At 46.1% G+C, this 22,662-nt stretch overlaps 1 protein-coding gene across 9 annotated transcripts in view; it reads right to left on the reverse strand.

The window, feature by feature from the left end:
• The window catches only part of CDC42 (cell division cycle 42), a 40,542-nt gene extending 29,254 nt beyond the window's left edge, over positions 1-11,288 (reverse strand). Inside the window, exons 1-2 of one of the 9 annotated variants that reach the window (XM_063631678.1) lie at positions 10,950-11,116; positions 150-268 (exon numbers count right to left, since the gene is read on the reverse strand). The gene's annotated coding sequence lies outside the window, so the exon portion shown is untranslated. Of the gene's footprint in view, positions 1-149; positions 4,485-10,949 lie in introns of those variants that run through there. The other 8 variants (XM_055260961.2, XM_063631674.1, XM_055260960.2 and 5 more) reach the window with 8 other exon arrangements.
• Positions 11,289-22,662: the final 11,374 nt, after the last annotated feature.

The raw sequence follows: 22,662 nt of genomic DNA on the forward strand, positions 1-22,662 counted from the left end.
CGCAGTGGCTCACGCCTGTAATCCCAGCACTTTGGGAGGCCAAGGCGGGAAGATCATAAGAGGTCAGGAGTTCCAGACCAGCCTGGTCAACATGGCAAAACCCCATCTCTACTAAAAATACAAAAATTAGCCGGTGTGGTGGCTCGCACCTGTAATCCCAGCTACTCGGGAGGCTGAGGCACGAGAATCACTTGAACCCGGGAGGCGAAGGTTCCAGTGAGCCATGATGGGATCACTGCATTCCAGCCTGGATGACAAGAGCAAGACTCTGTCTCAAAAAAAAAAAAAGCTGTGAAGGTTACCAACAAGGTAATACAATGTTATTAAAAGTACATAACTGTTAAATCCTTTTTTGTTCTAAAGGGGCAAAAGAAATTTAACAGTAGTTGTGCTGGTATGTGTGCAGTTCAAGAACAAGATCCCAAGCACCTAACAGACCCTCTCTAATTACGACACAAGTTAGGACCTAAAATATCTGTTAAAATAGGATTTCGTTCTTCCAAGAACCAACTCTATTAACTTATTACAAAAGTTATCTAAGTAAGATATCTAAATGCCTACTATAGCATTACACTGGGTAACAGAAATCTTGCCTTCAAAGGCCTTTAACACATTTCAGTAGTTAACTAAATGCCTACTCTGTGCCAAATTCTATGCTAGAAAGTTCATCATACATCATCTAGTATACTTTACTGGTTATAAGAAGAGGCTAGCAACTGTAGTAGTCTCAGATTGCTACAATTTTACACTATGAAATAGGAGTGCCACAGATTTTCAGAGTAAACACGGGAGAGTAATCTAAAATAATGTGAGAATAAATCTCTAGTTAGATAGGAGTATCAGGAGAAATGGCACAAGCAAGCATGCAAAGTGGAAAAAAGAAACAAACAAAAAAAACTATGAGTCCAAGTCACATAGACTCTAAAAGCTAAGCAGAACAGTCACTTCTTCCATATCCATGAACAGTGTTTTAGGAGTATCAATATTGTACCTGTATTCCAAGGTGGACTGCCAAAGACAACCGACAGTCAAGGAACTCAGCTAAGAAACTAGGGTAATAATCTAAGATTGAAATGGAGCATCTGCCCTGCGGTAGTAGCACAGAAATAGAGAATAGGTCATCAGATTGGAGGTGGAGGGTTTAAGGAGAAAGTTATAAAGAAGTTTTTTGGTTTGAAATATCAGAGGATAGGTTTGTACCACAGACAAATGGATAAGTTCGGAAAAAACCTTTTTTTTTTTTTTTTTTTTTAAATAGAGCCACGGTCTCACTATGTTGACCAGGCTACCAGGCTAGTCTCAAACTGCTGGCCTCAAGCAATCCTCCCACCTGGGTCTCCCAAACTGCTGGGATTACAGGCATGAGCCACCATACCCAAGCAGAAAAAAACTCTTAAGATCAGGCAACTTACGTTCTTATAAATGCACCAAAAAGACAAATATTTTCAGAATCAGTACAGAGTATTTTGGTCGTAAGTCTGCAAGAATGAAATCACGCCAGCCTGTATCAGATATCCTAAACAAGCATACATTTGCAGCATAAAATAAGTCACTACATTACCTAGGCAGCAAACGTGACAAATTGAGAACCTTTCTTTTAAAAGGCACCTCATAAGGTGAGATACCAACTACAAAACAAATTATGATTATTGGGACTTTCTTTGTTCTAGCTGATGAGGTAGAAGTACCTACATTCAGATTCTCAGACAACTTGTCTTATAAACCACAAGCCATTTTTTAAATGGGTCAAACAGCCAGGCATGGAGGCTCACGCCTGTAATCCCAGCACTTTGGGAGGCCAAGGTAGGCATATCATTTGAGGCCAGGAGTTTGAGACCAGCCTGGCCAACGTGGTGAAACCCCGTCTCTACTAAAAATACAAAAATTAGCTGGGTATGGTGGCACATGCCTGTAGTCCCAGCTACTCAGGAGGCTGAGGCAGAATTGCTTGAACCCAGGAGGCAGAGGTTGCAGTGAGCCAAGATCACGCCACTGAACTCCAGCCTGGGTGATAGAGTAAGAATCCGTTCTCAAAAAAATAAATAAATAAATAAAATAAAAAAGGGTGTTCCATAAGGGTGATGGGGAGGATGAAACGCCATCAAACAAGTTTAAGAAACATCAAGTTAGGCCGGGCGCAGTGGCTCATGCCTGTAATCCCAGCACTTTGGGAGGCCGAAGGGGGCAGATCACTTGAAGTCAGGAGTTTGAGACCAGCCTGGCCAACACGGTAAAATCCCATCTCCACTAAAAATACAAAAATTAGCCGGGCATGGTGGCAGGCACCTGTAATCCCAGCTACTCGGGAGGGTGAGGCAGGAGAATTGCTTGAACCCGGGAGGCAGAGGTTGCAGTGAGCCGAGATCACACCACTGCATTACAGCCTGGGCAGTATTAGAGCAAGACTCCGTCTCAAAAAAAAAAGAAAGAAAGAAACATCAAGTTAAACTGATTGACAGTCTAATTTCTCTAACCCTTTAAAATAAACTTATACACATTATGATTTCCAGGATGAAGATATAATAAAGGGTTTTTTTTTTTTTTTCCTTAGACAGAATTTTGCTCGTTGCCCAGACTGAAGTGCAGTGGTGCAATCTCGGCTCACTGCAACCTCCGCCTCCCGGGTTCAAGCGATTCCCCTGCCTCAGCCTCCCGAGTAGCTGGGATTGCAGGCACATGCCACCACACCCGGCTAATTTTTTGTATTTTTAGTAGAGACTGGGTTTCACCATGTTGGCCAGGCTGGTCTCGAACTCCTGACCTCACGTGATCCGCCCACCATGGCCTCCCAAAGTGCTGGGATTACAGGCGCAAGCCACTCTGCCCGGCTGGGTTTCTAATTTGTCTGACACCCAAGCCCATGGAAACGTCTTTCAGATATTCTGAAACACACTAAGCCACACAGGCCTTACTCTAAAATTATCCCCTACCCTCATCTTTACTAGCTTATCAACTATTAGGATGATCTAACATTTCCTTTGCCCCTATGATGAACAGAGCAAATAAATAGCACAAATAAAATAGCAAAATAAAAAAACACTGATATCCATAGAACTATCCTTTCAAGCTATCTGATAAACCAAACTTTACACATTTTAAAATCTAATCACTTATTTTAAAATCTTGTTAATCTTAAACCCTATAATAAAAATTTTTTTTAGGCAAGCAAGTGATATGAATGTATTAATTCCATTTCAGAATTTATCTAAAACCGAGTTCTTCTCCAATAGTATTCAGCTAATGAAACAAATACTAGTAAAGTTGTAATGAAAATCACTGAAACCAGAGATAAGTGTTATTCAAGTAACATTATTCTTTCACTTCCCACTCCTCTTCATCTGCTTTTATATAGATTAAAAACAAACTAAAAATATTACAAATACTCCTAAACTGTCTTCCAGCAAAGCAAATGAACCATAGCTGAAATCTTGTTTATGCTTTCTTCTACTAAATGTATCCTCTTTTCTCATACCCCTTAACACTAATTAACATAATATTCTTTTATTCCACCTCCATCTCCCTCTGGTTTCATCATCTGTTCCTCATTTGATCTGTTCTCAGACACCTCTCCTCCTTCCACAAGGAGTAACGAGTTGCAATAATTTTTTTTTTTTTTTTAACTTTTTGAGACAGAGTCTCAGCTGTCGCCCAAGCTGGAGAACAGTGGTGCATCCCCGCTCACTGCAGCCCCTGCATCCCGGGTTCAAGCGATTCTCGTGCCTCAGCCTCCCAAGTAGCTGGACTTACAGGCGCATGCCACCATGGCTAATTTTTGTATTTTTAGTAAAGACGGGGTTTCACCATGTTGACCAGGTTGGTCTTGAACTCCAGACCTCAGGTGATCGGCCTGCCTCAGCCTCCCAAAGTGCTGGGATTACAAGCATGAGCCGCCGCACCCAGCCTACTGATAATCTTTTAATTGAAAAGGATGCAGATGGCTTCAAATGGCCACTTAAGACACAGAGAATGGACACAGGTAATAAACACAGGTGTTCCTGAGACACTGATCCCCCAGCTCTCAGGGATAGTTCTGGAGAATTTCTCCTACACCAAATAGTTAAAGAAGGAAAAAGGAAACATCAGAGAAATAAATTCAATCTGGCCCTTGAAAAGTAACAGGCCGGGAGCCATGGCTCACGCCTGTAATCCCAGCACTCTGGGAGGCCAAGGCAGGCGGATCACCTGAGGTCAGAAGTTCAAGACCATCCTGTCCAAATAGTGAAACCCCGTCTCTACTAAAATACAAAAATTAGCCAGGTATGGTGGTGTGCGCCTGTAATCCCAGCTACTTGGGAGACTGAGGCAAGAGAATCGCTTGAACCCGGGAGGCGAGGTTGTGGTGAGCCAAGATCGCACCACTGCACTCCAGCGTGGGCAACAGAGCAAGACTCTGTCTCAAAAAAAAAAAAAAAAAAGAAAAATAGCAATAATTTTTTCAGGCGGGTAGCTGAAAAAGATGATTTTAGTTCTTAACATTTTCCCTTGAAATTGGAAATATGATTTTAGCAAAAAAAGCAGAAAACATGTTTACATTCAACAAGCTAAATGCCAAGTCTGTATTTCACCTAAGTTTTCATAATGAATATGAATTATCCTAATCATATGCTTAGACCATTCCTCTTCACAACAATTAGTTTTCAATAAAATGTCACTTAAGTTCAAATGTACAATCAAGGCCCCGTGCTGTGGTGGCACATGCCTGTAATCCCAGCTACTAGGGAGGCTGAGGCAGGAGAATCACTTGAACCTGGTAGGCGGAGGTTGCGGTGAGCTGAGATTGCGCCACTGCACTCCAGCCTGGGCAACAAGAGCGAAACTCCGTCTCAAAAAAAAAAAAAAAAATTAAGGCCCGTTGCAGAGGCTCACAACTGTAATCCCACAGCTCTGGGAGGCCAAGGTGGGAGGTCACTTGAGGCCAGGAGTTCAAGAACAACCTGGGCAATATAAGAAGGCCCCATCTCTACAAAAAAAGAAAAAAAAAAAAAAAAATATATATATATATATATATTTACAATTAGCCAAGTGTGGTGGTGTGTGCCTGCAATCCCAGCTACTTAAGAGGCTGAGGTTGGAGGATCCTTTAAGCCCAGGAGTTCAAGGTTACAGTGAGCTATAATCGCACCACGCACTGCAGCCTGGGTGACATAGCAAGACTCTATCTCTAAAAAATAAAAATAAAATTAAAAAATACGTAATTCAGCTGGGTGCGGTGGTTCACGCCTGTAATCCCAGCACTATGGGAGGCTGAGGTGGGTGGGTGGATCACCTGAGGTCGGGAGTTTGAGACCAGCCTGACCAGCATGGAGAAACCCCCAACATGGAGAAATCCCATCTCTACTAAAAATACAAGATCAGCCAGGTGTGCTGGCACACGCCTGTAATCCCAGCTACTCGGGAGGTTGAGGCAGGAGAATCACTTGAACCCGGGAGGTGGCGGTTGCAGTGAGCGGAGATCGCGCCATTGCACTCCAGCCTGGGCAACAAGGGCAAAACTCCATCTCAAAAAAAAAAAAAAAAAAAACTTTAAACAGCACATTAGTTCCTGATAATGAGCAGACATGCGGCAACTCTACATAATAGGCAGGAAACTACAATTCCTTTAAAAACTAAATATGCTTCAGATTCATTTTCAGATTATGATCCTTGCAATAAATTCTGGTACACTGCCTAAAATAAACCAGGTTACGCTTCCATAGGAAAAAAAATGAAATAAAGCATTCACATTGTTTCCGAAATTTGAGACATCACTCTAGCAGTCCTGACGAGGGTGCTTCAAGCCTTAATACACATAAAAATCATGTGGGGATCTTATTAAAATAAGATTCTGAGTCAGTAAGACTGGGATGAATCCTGACAGTTCTAATGAGCTCCCTATGCTGCTGGGTCCACGGACTATACTGTAATTCACGCCTGTAATTCCAGCACTTTGGGAGGCCGAGGCAGGCAGATCACGTGAGGTCAGGAGTTCCAGACCAGCCTGACCAACATGGTGAAATCCCCACCTCTACTAAAAATACGAAAATTATCCGGGCGTGGTGGCGGACACCTGTAATCCCAGCTACTCAGGAGGCCGAGGCAGGAGAATCGCTTGAACCTGGGAGGCAGAGGTTGCAGTGAGCCAAGATCGCGCCACTGCACTCCAGCCTGGGTGACAGAGCGAGACTCCGTCTCAAAAAAAAAAAAAAAAAAGAGAAAAGAAAAAAATAAAGCAATCTCCACTGCATTTAGAAATGTTTTTGGGCTAGACGTGGTGGCTTACGCCTGTAATCCCAGCACTTTGGGAGGCCGAGGCAGGCAGACCACCTGAGGTCAGGAGTTCGAGACCAGCCTGACCAACATGGAGAAACCCCATCTCTACGAAAAATACAAAATTAGCCAGGTGTGCTGACGCATGCCTGCAATCCCAGCTACTCAAGAGGCTGAGGCAGGAAAATCGCTTGAACCCAGGAGGCAGAGGTTGCAGTGAGCCAAGATCATGCCATTGCACTCCAGCCTGGGCAACAAGAGCAAAACTCCATCTCAAAAAAGAAAAAAGAAATGTTTTTGGATTCATCAGATTAGTCCGGGGGAAGGATGGTTATTAAAATGTTTATGTTTGAGAGAAACACAGCTTCTCAAAGATGGCGGGGAAAGGTCCTCAGAGTTCTGCCAAGAGCAAAAATCTATACAGCACTCACTATGTGCCAGTGAATAGTCCTAAACACTTAATATATATTAATTCAATCTTCCTAACACTGCAACACTGTGAGGTAAGCACTATTGCTACCCCTATTTTAGAGGAAGTAAACCTGAGTCACAAAGACGTTACTTAGACTGCACATAGCTAATAAGTGGCAGAACCAGGATCTGAACCCAGGCAGTCTGGTTCCAGAGTCTATGCTTTTAATCACTATGGTAGCAATATACCAATCAAGAACACACAGCAGAATTGAAATGGCAAATGGCAATGGCTTAATTTTACAGAAAAGGATGCAAGGTTAAAGTGTAAAGCGTTACAGAACAACAGTAAGTAACAGAGCCTAAATCAGAGTTTCTCTTAAGGTGATAGAGCACCAATGCTTAGTGAATACCATGACTTAATATAGTTTTCTGCTCTATTAGAAATTGTTCTGGACTTTAGTATAACGGCTAATGCCAAATCTTTGATTTAACAAATATTTTTCTAAAATTGCAAGAAGGGACACCACATTGGTGGCAGAAAGCCTGGTTTCACTTCATGGAATAAGCAGTTTGAGATCAATGTCCTAGAAGAGTTTTGACATTCAGGACTTAAAATAGCAGCAGCAGCAGAGGTAGCTGAAATGGCAAGTAATGAAAATTGCTATAGTAAAAATATTTTGGACTGAAGGTATGAGAAACTAAAAGTAGAAACTAGTAAGACACAAAGCATAACATGACCAGGAATCTGATACAGTAGTGAACAAGTGGCAAAAGTTATTTGCAAACAAAGAAATAAAGGAAGATAGGGAAACAAACATTAAGTGAATAATTTTTAGGAGAGTAAGAGAACTAGTAGTCATCACAGATTTTCTAAGTGATGGTAAATTGTCCAGACAGTGCAGCTGCAGAAGATACTGACCTAAACAGATGGAAAAAGTCAAGCAAGAGTAGATTAGTAATCACTACTTCAATGAGCCCAAATAAAGATATGGCTGACCAAGCACAAAAGTTGTCTCAGGAAACACAGCACAAAGGCCCACGGAATATTAGGGAAAACGTTAACCCTCAGACATCATCAAATTCATTTACTTGAAAAATATTTCTTAAAACCTACTGTATGTATGGCAGTATTCTAGGCATTAGCAATGGGGTGACCATGCTAGGCCAAAGCCCTGCCCTCACAGAACTTACAATCTAATGAGGAAATGTATGTGGAAGAGAACACTGAATAAGGCATTACCATAAAATTCCAAAATGAAGCCTTTTAATACAAAGAGATATTTTCCTGGAAGATATGTTAACACAATATTTAACCCTCTCTCCCCTTCAAAGGAAGCCCTGTAGCCTAAGGTGCTCATTGTTTCTCATCCTCTCAAAAACAAAAACAAAAAGAAAAAAAAAAACTCTAAAACAATAGAGAAGTGCATTTAAAGTACATCTATAAATAAGAGCACAACTTGTCTTTTACTTCCAAGAAAGCCTGTCAGCGGCACAGCAGCTCATGCCTATATCCCAGCACTGTCAGAGGCCAACAGGAGCAGATAGCTTGAGTTCAGGCATTCCAGATCAGCCTGGACAATATGATGAAACCCGATCTCTACGAAAGATACCAAAATTAGCCAGGTCTGGTTGCATGCACCATAGTCCCAGCTACTGCAGAGGCTGAGGTGGAAGGATCAGCTGAGCCTGGGAGGCCGAGGCTGCAGTGAGCTGTGATCACACCACTGCACTCTAGCCTGGGCGACAGAGTAAGACCCTGTCTCCAAAAAAAAAAAAAAAAACCACCAATTTTTTATTTAAGTCCCTATACTACTCTAGGCTATAACATCTGCCTTAGATTCCCAAAAAATTAAGTTTAGTAAGAACAGGTATTGGTTGTAACATGAAAACATTTTAAGAGTATAAACAGAGGATGTGATACCTTTCTGGTCTTGAAGAAATTACTGAAAACGAGCTCATTTAATACTTTAAGTTGATTACCAATCTCTTATCTCCATCTCAGTATAAAAACTATAAATTCAGGCTGGGCGCGGTGGCTCACGCCTGTAATCCCAGCACTTTGGAGGGCCGAGGCGGGCGGATCACGAGGTCAGGAGATCAAGACCATCCTGGCTAACACGGTGAAACCCCGTCTCTACTAAAAACACAAAAAATTAGGCGGGCGTGGTGGTGGGCGCCTGTAGTCCCAGCTACTCGGGAGGCTGAGGCAGGAGAACGGCATGAACCTGGGAGGCGGAGCTTACAGTGAGCCGAGATCGCACCACTGCACTCCAGCCTGGGCGACAGAGTGAGACTCCTTCTCAAAAAAAAAAAAAAAAAACTATAAATTCAAACTACTGTTATTTTCTAAAAGGAAAGATACAAGTTGATATTATTTTAAATTATTAAATATAGAAAGCTCAAGAAAATAAGGCAGATGTGTTCCAATTTTATATGCCTAAAATATTACATCAAGGGTAACAAATGTATTTCAGAAGATTCAAGTTCCACACCTATCCAACGGTCTGTAATGCCTACACACTACAGAAAGCTGCCTTGAACCTACACTCCTTTTAAGTGTTTACCAATCTGTTCTCTATAAAAACGAGAAACAGTGGGAAAGCATTTGTTTCGACATGAATTATCTTTACAACAATGCATTACACAATTGGATCTCATTTGCTTTACACTGTCAACATTTTTCTGTGATACTATTGTAGTCGCGGAAGGATATAAAATTTAGAATGTAAACACCCTAGGGAACAAAAATTGTGACCTCTGCTTGACCCCAGGAGTCCAAGACCAGCCTGGGCAACATGGCAAAACCCTGTCTGTAGAAAAAATACAAAAATTAGAGGGGCATGGTGGTACATGCCTGCAGTACCAGCTACTCGGGAGGCTGAGGTGGGAGGATCACTTGACCCCTAGAGGCGGAGGCTGCGGTGGGCCAAGATCGCGCCACTGCACTGCAGCCTGGGAGTGCAATATCCATTATATTTAGTAAAGTCTTTGAGACCCTGTCTCAAAAAAAATAAAAAGTGTGATCTCAAAATTATGAAAATATTAAGTTTTTTGCTTAAAGATCCAAGGCTCGTTTTTAATAACAGAACTAAAATGTCTAGCATATATCAGGCATAAACGGATCCTCTTTTCAACACAACTTCACCACAAAAAGTGCACTTGAATCAACCTAGGGAGATTCCCAGCATGCAGTAAATCACAAAGGAGAAGAAACAGTCTGGGAAAATCATTTTGGACCGAAAAGTGTTCCCACAAACCCACTTCATTCTAGTATAGTCAAAGGGACCTCTATTTAAAGTTAATGCCCACGCAAGGGGCCGCGGACGGTGTTGGCTTACACTATTCCCTGACACAAACTAATTCTGGGATTTTAAACCTTCCTGGCTTATAGGTGCACTGAAGGCGGTCATGAACACAAGTAACAAGCTTTCAAAACATCATCTGTGAATACCACGCATTGGGAAGCAGGCAGGATAAGCCACTGGGTGACCGACTAAGGCTGCAAAATGCTGTCTGAATTTACGTCCCTGACTTGTAAGAGTTAAGTCTCACTCCTTTTACCGCGATGACGTAATCTTCCACACTGCATTTATCTTGGACTTAAAGGGGAGGAAAAACAAACGAACAAAGAAAATTTCCCCCCGATAGGAGGAATTAACCAAGCAGTAGAACGACGGCTTCGGGAGGTGGTTAGGTAACTCCCCGAAAGGGAAGCTTCAGCTGAATCGGCAGGGAGCGGGCTAGAGGAGCGGATGGAAATGCTAGGAACTCGACCTCCGGCAGGAAGAGCAGCCTGGAGCCAGGGGCTCCAGGCCACTCCTCCCAGAGGACGCGGCCGGCGCGGAAGGGAGCGCGGACAGGCACCGCCGCGGGCAGCCCGCGAGCGGCCCTCCTGCCGCCGCCCCGCCGCGGCCGCAACGCCACTCCCCTCCCCCGCCGCAAAATGTCCGCGGCGGCGCCCGGCGAAGCAGGAAGTTCAGGCCGGAGCGCAGGGCACGGAACGCAGCCTGCGAGCCCCGAGGACCGGCGCCCGGCCCGGCCCAGGCGCCCGCGAGTCGCTGAGGCCCCCGGCACCCGGGCCCCGGCCGCCCTTAGGAGCCCGCGGGGCCGGGCTGGGGGGAGGGGAGCCCGGGCGCCCAGGATGGGTGTGACCCCCTTCCTTCCGCCGCTGCCGGTGACAGCCCGGCCCCGCTCGCGCCCCGAGCTCCGACCGCGCGCCCCTCAGCAGGCGGGCGCCCCCTGCCTCCCCGGCCGCGACCCCCGCCCCGGCTCCCCCATAGAACGCGGACCATTGCCCGCCCGGAGGACGCAGCGCGAGCCGGGCACTCCCCCACAACCCGTGCTCCCGGGCCCCCCTCGATCCCGCAGACGGGGTGTTCCCGAGGACTGGGAGAGGACGGAGACGGCGAGGACGGGACAGTGGGGCGGCCGCTCCCGCGGGGAACCTCAGGCCCCGCACTCACCTCAGCTTCTCCACCGGGGCGTTGGCAGCACTGCGCGGGGTCTCCTCGGCTGCCGGACAGGGGCACGCACCTGACGTCAGCGCGCAAGAGACGCACAGTTGGGTGCCCGCGGAAGTGGGAGGAACAGGGAAGGGGAAGAGGCTGGGGCGGGTCAAGGCGGTGCCTGGATTGCTCTGGCTCCGCCCGCCTGTCGCGCACGCGCGGGCCGGCGCAGCTCGTGAGTTCGGGGCCATGCTCCGCATCTTTTCCCAATGGTTGTATTTGTAATAATACTGTGAACGGTAGTATGCAAAGCGCTTCCTCTACCAGTTCTTTTTTGTTTGTTTTTCTGAGACAGAGTCTTGCTCTGTTGCCCAGACTGGAGTGCAGCGCACGATCTCAGCTCACCGCAACCTCCACCCCTTGGGTTCAAGCGATCCTCCTGCCTCTGCCTCCCGAATAGCTGGGATCACTGGCACCTGCCACCATGCCAAGCTAATGTTTGTATTTTTAGCAGACACGGGGTTTCGCCATTTTGCCCAGGCTGGTCTCGAACTCCTGACCTCAAGTAAGTGATCCGCCTGCCTCGACCTCCCAAAGTGCTGGGATTACGGGCGTGAACCACCGCGCCCGGCCCACTACCAGTTCTTTTGATCCTTGCAACCTTGTGAAGCAAGGTATTATCGTCCCATTTTGCAGAGAAGACGGAAGCTTCTCTGAAAGGGCTGGTGACTTGCCCCAGATCACAGGGGTGGATGGTCTCTCACTCCCCCGGGCCTGTATTCAGTCCGCCGTGATGTGAGAACTGAGTATCACTCTTCTTATCTCTATCTACACCCAGTGTCCCTCGCTGTAGCCACATGGGTCTTTTTTAGAGTTACAACCTTACCCCAACCACAGGCCTTGTTTTTCTGTGTTGTTGTTGTTGTTTTTGAGACGTTCTTGCTCTGTCACCCAGGCTGGAGTGCAGTGGCACAATCTCAGCTCACTGCAATCTCGACGTCCTGGCGATTCTTCCACCTCAGCCTCCCAAGTAGCTGGGACCACAGGCGCATGCCACCATGCCTGGCTAATTGTATTTTTTTGTAGACACAGGGTTTTGCTGGATTGCCCAGGCTGGTCTTGAACTCCCGGACACAAGCTATCAGCCTGCCTCAACCTCCCAAACTGCTGGGATTACAAGGTATGAGCCATTACGTCTGGCCAGGGCCTTGAACTTGCTTTGCTCTGCCTCCCTCCTCTTCCCCCAAATTTATATCACTGCATTCTTCAATCATCCTATCTTCGCAGTATCTATTATTTGTCTTCTCTGCTAGTGTGAAAGCTTCAGGAAAATAGAGAACTTCCCTCTCTTATTCTTAGATGTTTCCCCATGTTAGAGAAAAATAGCTTAAATTGCTTATCCTAGGCCGGGCTCGGTGGCTCACGCCTGTAATCCTAGCACTTTGGGAGGCCAAGGCGGGCGGATTACGAGGTCAGGGGATCGAGACCATCCTGGCTAACGCAGTGAAACCGTCTCTACTAAAAATACAAAAAAATTAGCCGGGCGTGGTGGCGAGCGCCTGTAGCCGCAGCTACTGGAGAGGCTGAGGCAGGAGAATGGCGTGAACCCAGGAGGTGGAGCTTGCAGTGAGCCGAGATCGTGCCACTGCACTCCAGACTGGGCAACAGAGCGAGACTCTGTCTCAAAAAAAAAAAAAATTGCTTATCTTAATAACAGCTCATTTATTATCTACTGCCACAGCTATTTGGCCAACAAAGACACTTAATTCCAGTATATTGACTTATAGTCATATTTACTTTTGGATTTTTTTTTTTTTTTAGACAGAGTCTCACTCTGTCACCCAGGCTGGAATGCAGTGGTTCGATCTCGGCTTACTGCAACCTCCGCCTCCTGGGTTCAAGCGATTCTCCTGCCTCAGCCTCCCAAGTGGCTGGGACTACAGGTGCCCACCACCATGCCCAGCTAATTTTTATATTTTTAGTAGAGATGGGGTTTCACCATATTGGCCAAGCTGGTCTTGAACTCATGACTTTGTGATCCACCTGCCTCGGCCTCCCAAAGGGCTGTGATTACAGCTGTAAGCCACCACACCCAGCCCTCTTTTGGATTTTTTAATTACTCAAAAATAAGAACTACATTTTTTAGCGTTTACTGCAGGTATGGCTAATAGCTTTGCAGGTAGTAGTAGCTAATTTAATACTCACAGCCACCCTATGAGTTAAGAACTGTTACCCCCACTTTATGGTTACATGAACTGAAGCTCAGAGGTGTTAAGAGACTTGCCCATAGCCGCCATGCCAAGCAGTGGCAGAGCTGAGACTTGCACTCAGGAGGCTGGCTCTAGTTGACTATGACACTACCACACTATCAAGCAGGTTTATTACAGAGAAATTAGAAGATAAGCTTCAGGCCAGGCACAGTGGCTCACACCTGTAATCCCAGCACTTTGGGAGGCTGAGGCTGGTGGATCACCTGAGGTCAGGAGTTCAAGACCAGCCTGACCAACATGGTAAAACCCCATCTCTACTAAAAAACACACACACAAAAATTTGCTGGGTGTGGTGGCAGGTGCCTATAATCCCAGCTACTTGGGAGGCTGAGGCAGGAGAATCATTTGAATCCAGGAGGCGGAGGTTGCAGTGACCCCAAGATCATGCCATTGCACTCCAGCCTGGGCGACAAAAAAGTGACTCTGTCTCAAAAAAAAAAAAAAAAAAAAAGCCAGGCGCGGTGGCTCACGCCTGTTAATTCCAGCACTCTGGGAGGCTGAGGTGGGCAGATCACTTGAGGTGGGGAGTTCAAGACCAGCCTGACCAACATGGTGAAACCCTTTCTCTACTAAAAATACAAAAATTAGCTGGGTGTGGCATGCACCTGTATTCGCAGCTACTCGGGAGGCTGAGACAGGAGAATTGCTGAAACCTGGGAGGCAGAGGTTGCAGTAAGCCAAGATTGCGCCATTGCACTCTAGCCTGGGCAACAAGAACAAAACCCCATCAAAAAAAAAAGAAGATAAGCTTCAGCTGTAGTCCTACTTCTAATGTGGCTCACACCTATAATCCCAACACTTTGGGAGGCTGAGGCGGGTGGATCACTTGAGCCCAGGAGTTCAAGACCAGTCTGGGCAACATATCAAGACCCGCCCCCACCCATCTCTACAAAAAATACAAAAACAAAACAAAACAAAAAAACTACATTGTAAACATCTTTCCATGTCAAATAAAGCATCATTTGTAAAGGCTGCATTTTACTCTCCGGGCATTACAATATTTACCCAGACTCCTACTGTTGGAATTTGGGTTGTTTTGGACTGTTGTGAATTTATTACTATTGTAAAAACGCATAAGCTTCATTTTTTAAACTTGAGGGGAAAATGGTTGTTTCTTCCCTTCACAAGTCCAGCTGGCAGTGCCCTTTCTTTCGTCCTGTCTCACAATCCCATGAATGTCCCCAGACAACGTCTGCCCTTTCCAGTAGCAGCAATATCTTGATGGGGTGTCACCCAACTGTTCAGCTTTTCCTGCCTTTATTCTGAGGACAAGGACTTACTTAGTACTGTGTCTTTTATGTTGTCAGGTTTTTTGTCAGAAGAACCCTCCTAGACCTTTTCACAGCCCCAAACAGCAATGGCAATGGTGTTACTATTACTTGACCCGATCTACCATGTCCCTCACTGCCGGCCCAGCTCCCAGCCTCCTAGTGCCTCCCCGCAACTGCCCCACTGCTATAGCTGCCTCATGTTAACAGGAAGGACAGCCTGTGGGGCTCCAGCTCCCTTCCAGGTGGCTACCATTCCAGTGTCCATTCTTCCTTCCGGTAACAGCACTTCCATTTCTCCTAGAGCAGCCCCTGCCCCAACTCTCAATCCATGTGGCTCTAGAGATGACACTATCTCTAGTTGCAGGAATGGACACGTGACCCAGGCTTGGCCAATCACAGCATTACAGAGAGCCCTGTTGTCACACCATTTCAGCAACAGGCATGCGACCCAATGAAATTTAATTCTGGAACTTTGGTCAGAACTATTCAGTTCAGTGAATCTCTATTTGCTGAGGGTAGGATGTAATCGTGGCTCTGCTGGCAGCCAGCTTCCCACTGCAAGCAGAGAATCTTGCCTGAGAATGAGACCAAGACAGAGGGGGAAACAGAACTGAGAGATGGAGACATGAAACCAAGTCCCAGTGGCATTGCATGAGCCATCAGATCCAGTCTTGCTTCAATCTTCAGTCACATTAGCAATAAATTCCCTCTACTGCCTGAACCAGGTTGAGTAGGTTTCTTTTGCTTATGACTGCCAAACTCTTGATGAATCACTGCCACCCCTGCCCTGCTTGTCTGCCCATGAGGTACTTGTCCCTACCCTCTAGGTAATAACTCCCAAATCTATACCTCTTCCAACCCCTATTCCCACCCCCAATTTTTTTTTTTTTATACAGTCTCACTCTGTTGCCCAGGCTGGAGTGCAATGGCACGATCTCAGCTCACTGCAACCTCCACCTCCCAGGTTCAAGTGATTCTCCTGCCTCAGCCTCCCGAGTAGCTGGGATTGCAGGCAACTGCTACCCTGCCCAGCTAATTTTTGGATTTTTTAGTAGAGATGGGGTTTCACCATGTTGGCCAGGCTGGTCTCAAACTCCTGACTACAGGTGATCCACCCACCTCAGCCTCCCAAAGTGCTGGGATTACAGGCGTGAGCCATCGCGCCCGGCATCCTACCCCCATTTTCAAATTTCCAGCTACTCAGCAGGAAATCATCTTCCATCTTCCATCTACCATCAAAATCATCTTCCAGCTCCCACCTACTCCAGGGTCTAAGCACCTATGTCTGCTCTTGGCCCCTACAGCCTTGTATATCCAGGAGTTCTCAACCTTTTCTGCATCACAGATCCCATACCCACAAAATTCATATCTAATTTCTAGAGGCTCCCTTCAAGCTCTCTGCTTTAGGCCAGGCATGGTGGCTCATGCCTATAATCCCAACACTTTGGGAGGCTGAAGCGGGAGGATCACTTGAACCCAGGAGTTTGAGACCAGCCTGGGCAACATACTGAGACCTCATCTCTACAAGAAATATAAAAATTAATCGTGTGGTGGCAAGCACCTGTAGTCCCAGCTATTTGGGGAGGCTGAGATGTGAGGGTCGCTTGAGCCTGCGACGTTGAGACTGCAGTGAGCTATGATCATGCCACTGCACTACACTGCACTCCAGCCTGGGTGACAAAACAAGACCTTGTCTCAAAAAAATAAATAGAATCTCGGCTGGGTACGGTGGCTCACGCCTGTAATCCCAGCACTTTGGGAGGCCAAGGCGGGAGGATCATGAGGTCAAGAGATCAAGACCATTGTGGCCAACATGGTGAAACCCTGTCTCTACTAAAATACAAAAAATTAGCTGGGTACAGTGGTGCGTGCCTGTAGTCCTAGCTACTCGGGAGGCTGAGGCAGGGGAATCGCTTGAACCTGGAAGGCGGAGGTTTCAGTGAGCAGAGATCGCGCCACTGCACTCCAGCCTGGCCACAGAGCAAGACTCTGTCTAAAAAAAAAAAAAAAAAAAAAATCTCTGCTTTAACTCATTTGACAAAGCACAGCATTTATCTTCCTAGATCATCACTCTGACTAGGTCACTCCCTTACTCAGAAACCTTCAGTGTTTTCTCCTTTGTCTTCAGAATAAAATTTAAGACTTTTGGTCAGGTACGGTGATCAGACCTGTAATCCCAGCACTTTGGGAGGCTGAGGTGGGCAGATCACGAGGTCAGGAGTTTGAAACCAGCTTGACCAACATGGTGAAATCCCATCTCTACTAAAAATACAAAAATTAGCTGGGCGTGTTGGTGCATGCCTGTAATCCCAGCTACTCAGGAGGCTGAGGCAGGAGAATCACTTCAATCTAGGAGGCGGAGGTTGCAGTGCCTGGGCAACAGAGAGAGACTCCATCTCAAAAAAAAAAAAAAAAATTTAAGCCCTTTACCCAGACGTTCTATGTCCTCTATGATCTTTGCCTTTCCAAAGTGATTTCCCTTGCTTTTTGTATTAGTCATAGTTCTCCAGAGAAACAGAACCAATAGAATGGTAATATATATTATTTATATATTACATATAAAACCATTCTGGCCATGTGCAGTGCCTCACACCTGTAATCCCAGCACTTTGGGAGGCCGAGGCAGGTGGAACACTTGAGGTCAGGAGTTCGAGACCAGCCTGGCCAACATGGTGAAACCTTGTATCTACTACAAATACAAAATTAGCTGTGTGTAGTGATGTGTGCTTGTAATCAGCTACTTGGGAGGCTGAGGCAAGAGAATCATTTGAACCCAGGAAGTTCAATGAGCCGAGGTTGCAGTGAGCCAAGATCGAACCACTGCACTCCAGCCTGGGTGACAGAGGGAGACTCCATCTCGAAATAATAATAATAATAAAAAACAAAACCATTCTCTATATAGAGAGTGGTTATATATACATATAGAATGGTCTATATATAATATATAAATTATATAATTATATAATCATATATAATATATAAATTATATATAATATATAATCTCTATATATAAAATATACATACATATATAGAGAAAGATTTATTATAAGAGATTTATTATAATTGGCTCACTCACACGACTATGGAGGACAAGTCCCAAGATACACAGGGTGACTCACTGAGCTGGAGACCCAGGAGAGCCAATGGTGTAGCTCCAGTCCAAGCCTGAAGGCCTGAGAACCAGGAGAGCTGATGTTTCAGTTCCAGTCCAAAGGCCAGCAGGCTCAAGACTGAGGAAGAGCCAGTGTTTCTCTTCGAGGTCTGAAGGCAAGAAAAATTCTCCTTTAGTCAAGGGAGGGTCAGCCTTTTTGTTTTATGTTGGCCTTCAACTGATTGGATGAGAGGGCAATTTGTTTTGCTCAGTCTCCTGATTCAGATCTTAATCTCATCCAGAAACAAGTTTGCAGACACACCGAAAATAATGTTTGACCAAATATCTGGGCACCCCATGGCCCAGTCAAGTTGACATATAAAATTAATCATCACACCTTCCATTACACACCTATGCTACAGCTAGACTGTATACTACTTAGTATCATGCAGGCGGGAACCACGACTTCTTACCTCTCTGCCACTGCTCATGCTGATCCTCTTCCCTAAAACACCTTTCCTGCTTATCCATCCAACATGTCAAGTCCACTCTCCTTCCCACCATGAACTGTACATTTTGCCAACATCCACCTTGTGTCCTTTCCCACCTCTGTGCCTCTGTGGATTCAGTGGCTCCCTTCTCTGTCTGCCAAACTCCACTCTTCTCTCCTTCAAGGACTAGCCTAGGCCTCAGTTTTGAAATATCCTGACAACCCCAGGCAACCAATCAGTCTTATATCACTTTGTATTTAAAGCATCTCATATTGGAATTATTTGTATCTATTTATGCAGGCAGAGATCTTATTCATTTTTTGTATTCTTTTACCTAATTTCCTGGCACACTGCCATCCCTCAAAAATGTCTGATAAATGATGCATGAATGAATACAACACCACCTCTTACACAAAGCCAGCTCTGCTTCCCACTACCAAAAGGGATTGCTGGCTCCTCTAAACCCCCAGAGCACTTATCAGAGCCCCTCTCCAGGCCCTCTGTCTGGGCTATCATGTTTACCCACGCTTTTTCTACCCTACTGCAAGCTCTCAGGGGCAAGCTTGGTTTCGGATGCATTGCTGTGCCCCTCACAGTCCTCTTCAGATCCCTAGAACACTTTGGCTGAATGAGAGAAGCCTCATACTGCATTCTCTGCCAAATGCAAAAGACTGCAAATCCACCACCATCTCCCCAAGGGCCTGCCAAGATTTACTAAAGAAGAGGAAGATCTACATTAAAGAGGCTCTCCTCCAAGGTCTTCAGGCTTGGGATTTGTGTGAGAAAATTCTAATTTAAGACTTTCTGTATGATTCATAGGCGAAAACTACAAAGAAAACCAAGGAAGTGATTACCACACAAATTCAGCTAGTGGCCACCTCTAAAGGGGGTTAGAATCTGGAAGGGATGGTGGTACTAGGGGGGCAGTGCTGGCAGTGTTCTATTTCATGACCTGGGTGATGATTACATGGATGTTTGCCTTATCATTATTTATTCTATGGTACGTTTTATTTGCTTTTCTTACGTGTAATAGTTCATTAAAAAATAAAAGACCAGGTGCAGTGGTTCATGCCTATAATCCTAGCACTCTGGGCGGCTGAGGAGGGTGGATCACTTGAGGTCAGGAGTTCAAGACCAGCCTGGCCAACAGGGCCCATCTCTTCTAAAAATACAAAAATTAGCCAGGCATGGTTTGAAAGGTTGAGGCAGGAGAATGGCTTGAACCCAGGAGGTGGAGGTCGCAGTGAGCCAAGATGGTGCCATGGCACTCCAGCCTGGGTGACAGAGCAAAACACTGTCTCAAAATAAATAAATAATAAAATTTAGGGCCAGACACAGTGGCTCAAGCCTGTAATCCTAGCACTTTGGGAGGCTGAGGCGGGCAGATCACTTGAGATCAGGAATTCGAAACCAGCCTGGCCAACATGATGAAATCCCATTTCTACTAAAAATACAAAAACTAGCAGGTGTGGTGGTGGGTGCCTCAGCTACTTGGGAGGCTAAGGCAGGAGAATCACTTGAACCCAGGAGATGGAGGCTGCAGTGAGAGGAGATCATGCCACTGCACTCCAGCCTGGGCAACAGAGTGAGACTCTGTCTCAAAAAAAAAAAGTTAAAGCCCAGGCAACATAGCAAGACCTTCGTCTCTACAAAAAAATATAAAAATTAGCCGGGAATGGTGGTGTACGTCTGTAGTGCTAATTACTCAGGAGGCTGAGCTGGGAGGATCATTTGAGCCGGGAGGTCAAGGCTGCAGTGAGCCAAGATCACACCACTGCACTCAAGCCTGGGCAACAGAGTGAGACCACCGTCTCAAAAAAATACATAAAAATTAATTAAAGTTAAAAATAATTATATTAAAGTATCTCTGTTGTTGCCAAAAAGTTGATGTGTTGTATAATTCATATCACTGAGACTGCAGCCCACCCCTCTTTCCTGATTCCCCTGGCTGGTCCTGGCCCAGACCTCTCGAGGAGCCCCCCAACCCTACTGCCAGGACTCCAGCCATGTTCCTGGTTTACCTGCTGCACCACAAGGGGTTACAGCTGCTGAGGCTGCCTCCACTAAGGGATCTGCTCCCTCTGCAGCCCCTCCAGCTGTTCAGCCTCCCTCCTCCACTTATGCCCACATCATTATGCTTGTCTAGGGACCTGGACCCTTCCTGGAGGCAGAGAAAGGGGAGGAACTCACCAAACCTGTTTCCTTCTTGCCTTTTCTCTAACTGGCCCAGGCTTGCCTCCTTCATCTTGCTTACACATCTCTGGCGAAGATAATCCGGGTCACTGAACAAGGGTGGATGAGAAACGATAGGGGAAAGAGGAAAGTCTAGAAATAAATGAGCAACTGTGTCTCCATCCTGTAGGCCCTTGTCCGTCTCTCCAATCTCATCAGGACCACGTACTCACTCACTGGGCTCCAGCCATGCCGCCCTGGTTGCTGTTCCTCGGACACACTGAGTTTATTCTGCCTAGCTCAGAGCCTTTGCTCTTGCTGTTCCCCCTGGTTATCTGTACACTCCTGCTCCTTTCTACCCCACAAGAATTTGCTCCAATACCACCTCTTCAAGAAGACCTCCTCCTTCTCAGCTTAACTAGCAACCCCCACCTGCTATCACACACAGCTTTGCTTCCCTCATAGTGCTTATCTCTATCTGAAATGGTCTCAATTCTTTATTTTTCCTACTGTCTCCTCCCATTAAAGCCAAGTAAAGCCCAGTAAATCCAAGGGCTTGCTTCATCACTGTACCCTCAGCGCTAGAATATAGTGCATACTCAATAGAAATCTGTTAAAGAAATACAATAGGCCAGGCACGGTGGCTCACTCCTGTAATTCTAGCACTTTGGGAGGCCGAGGCTGGCGGATCACAAGGTCAGGAGATCGAGACCATCCTGGCTAACACAGTGAAACCCCGTCTCTACTAAAAATACAAAAAAATTAGCCAGGCGTGGTGGCGGGCGCCTGTAGTCCCAGCTGCTGTGGAGGCTGAGGCAGGAGAATGGCGTGAACCCAGGAGGCGGAGCTTGCAGTGAGCCGAGACTGCACCACTGCACTCCAGCCTGGGCGACAGAGCGAGACTCCATCTCAAAAAAAAAAAATACAATAAGACCAATTCCTACTCAAGGAATTAAGGACTCCCAGTGGGACAAACAATAATTAAAACAAGGCTGGGTGGGTGCACTGGCTCACGCCTGTGATCTCAGCACTTTGGGAGGCTGAGGCAGGCAGATCACCTGAGGTAAGGGGTTCGAGACCACCCTGGCCAACATAGTGAAACATCGTCTCTCCTAAAAATACAAAAAAAATTTAGCCAGGTGTGGTGGCACACGCCTGTAGTCCCAGCTACTCAGGAGGCTGAGGTAGGAGAATCACTTGAACCTGGGAGGCGGAGGTTGCAGTGGGCCGAGATTGCGCCACTGCATTCCAGCCTGGGCGACAGAGCGAGACTCCATCTCAAAATAATAACAGTAATTAAAACAAGCACTAGGACAGGGTATGTATAAGGTGTAGAGGAATTGGAAAAGCAGAATATTCACAATAGTTCTAGCTAACATTCGTTAGGCACTTCCTATACTCCAGGCACCGCTCTAAGTATTTAGTATGTTATTATCTCACTTGAAATTCACAACAGCTCTGAAATGTATAAATTATCAGCAAAAGCCAGGCATGGAGAGGTTAGTAATGTTTGCACAAATTCATGCAGCTGGTAGGTGGAAGGGCTGGGATTCAAACTCAGAGCTGATCATGGAAGTTTTCCCAAAGGAGCAAGGTCTGATCTGCGTCTGGAGGAGCTGCCCAGACTGGCTGGGCCAGGATAGAGCATGCTGTGTCCTGGCAGAAAGAACAGGCGCGTTCAGGTACACAGGTATGGAAAAGCAGGATGCTCAGGGGATGGATGATCTCACAGACAAAGTGTTCAACACAAGAAGACAGACACTAATGACTCCCTTTGGTTCAGAAACAGACAACATCAGGGCAATAATATTTCGGAGGTTAATAATTGGGAGAGGGCCTGAGGAAGGCTTCTGAGGTGCTCGTAATATTCCGTATTTTGATCTGGAAGGTGGTAATAAGGGTATGCCCACTTTGTACAAATTCATTACACCATACAATTAAGATCTGTACACTTTATAGGATGCACGTTATATATATATATGTGAAATTTATTATATATTCTTATGTTTTTATGTTTTTATTTTTTGATATGGAGTCTCGCTCTGTAGCCCAGGCTGGAGTGCAGTGGCGCAATCTCAGTTCACTGCAACCTCTGCCTCCTGAGTCCTGGTCAAGCAATTCTCCTGCCTTAGCCTCCCAAGTAGCTGGGATTACAGGCACGTGCCACCATGCCCAGCTAATTTTTGTGTTTTTAGTAGAGATGGGGTTTCATCATGTTGGCCAGGCTGGTCTTGAACTCCTGACCTTGTGATCCGCCCATCT

Source organism: Symphalangus syndactylus, chromosome 22, assembly GCF_028878055.3.
Source record: "Symphalangus syndactylus isolate Jambi chromosome 22, NHGRI_mSymSyn1-v2.1_pri, whole genome shotgun sequence".
In the NCBI taxonomy this organism is placed as follows: domain Eukaryota; kingdom Metazoa; phylum Chordata; class Mammalia; order Primates; family Hylobatidae; genus Symphalangus; species Symphalangus syndactylus.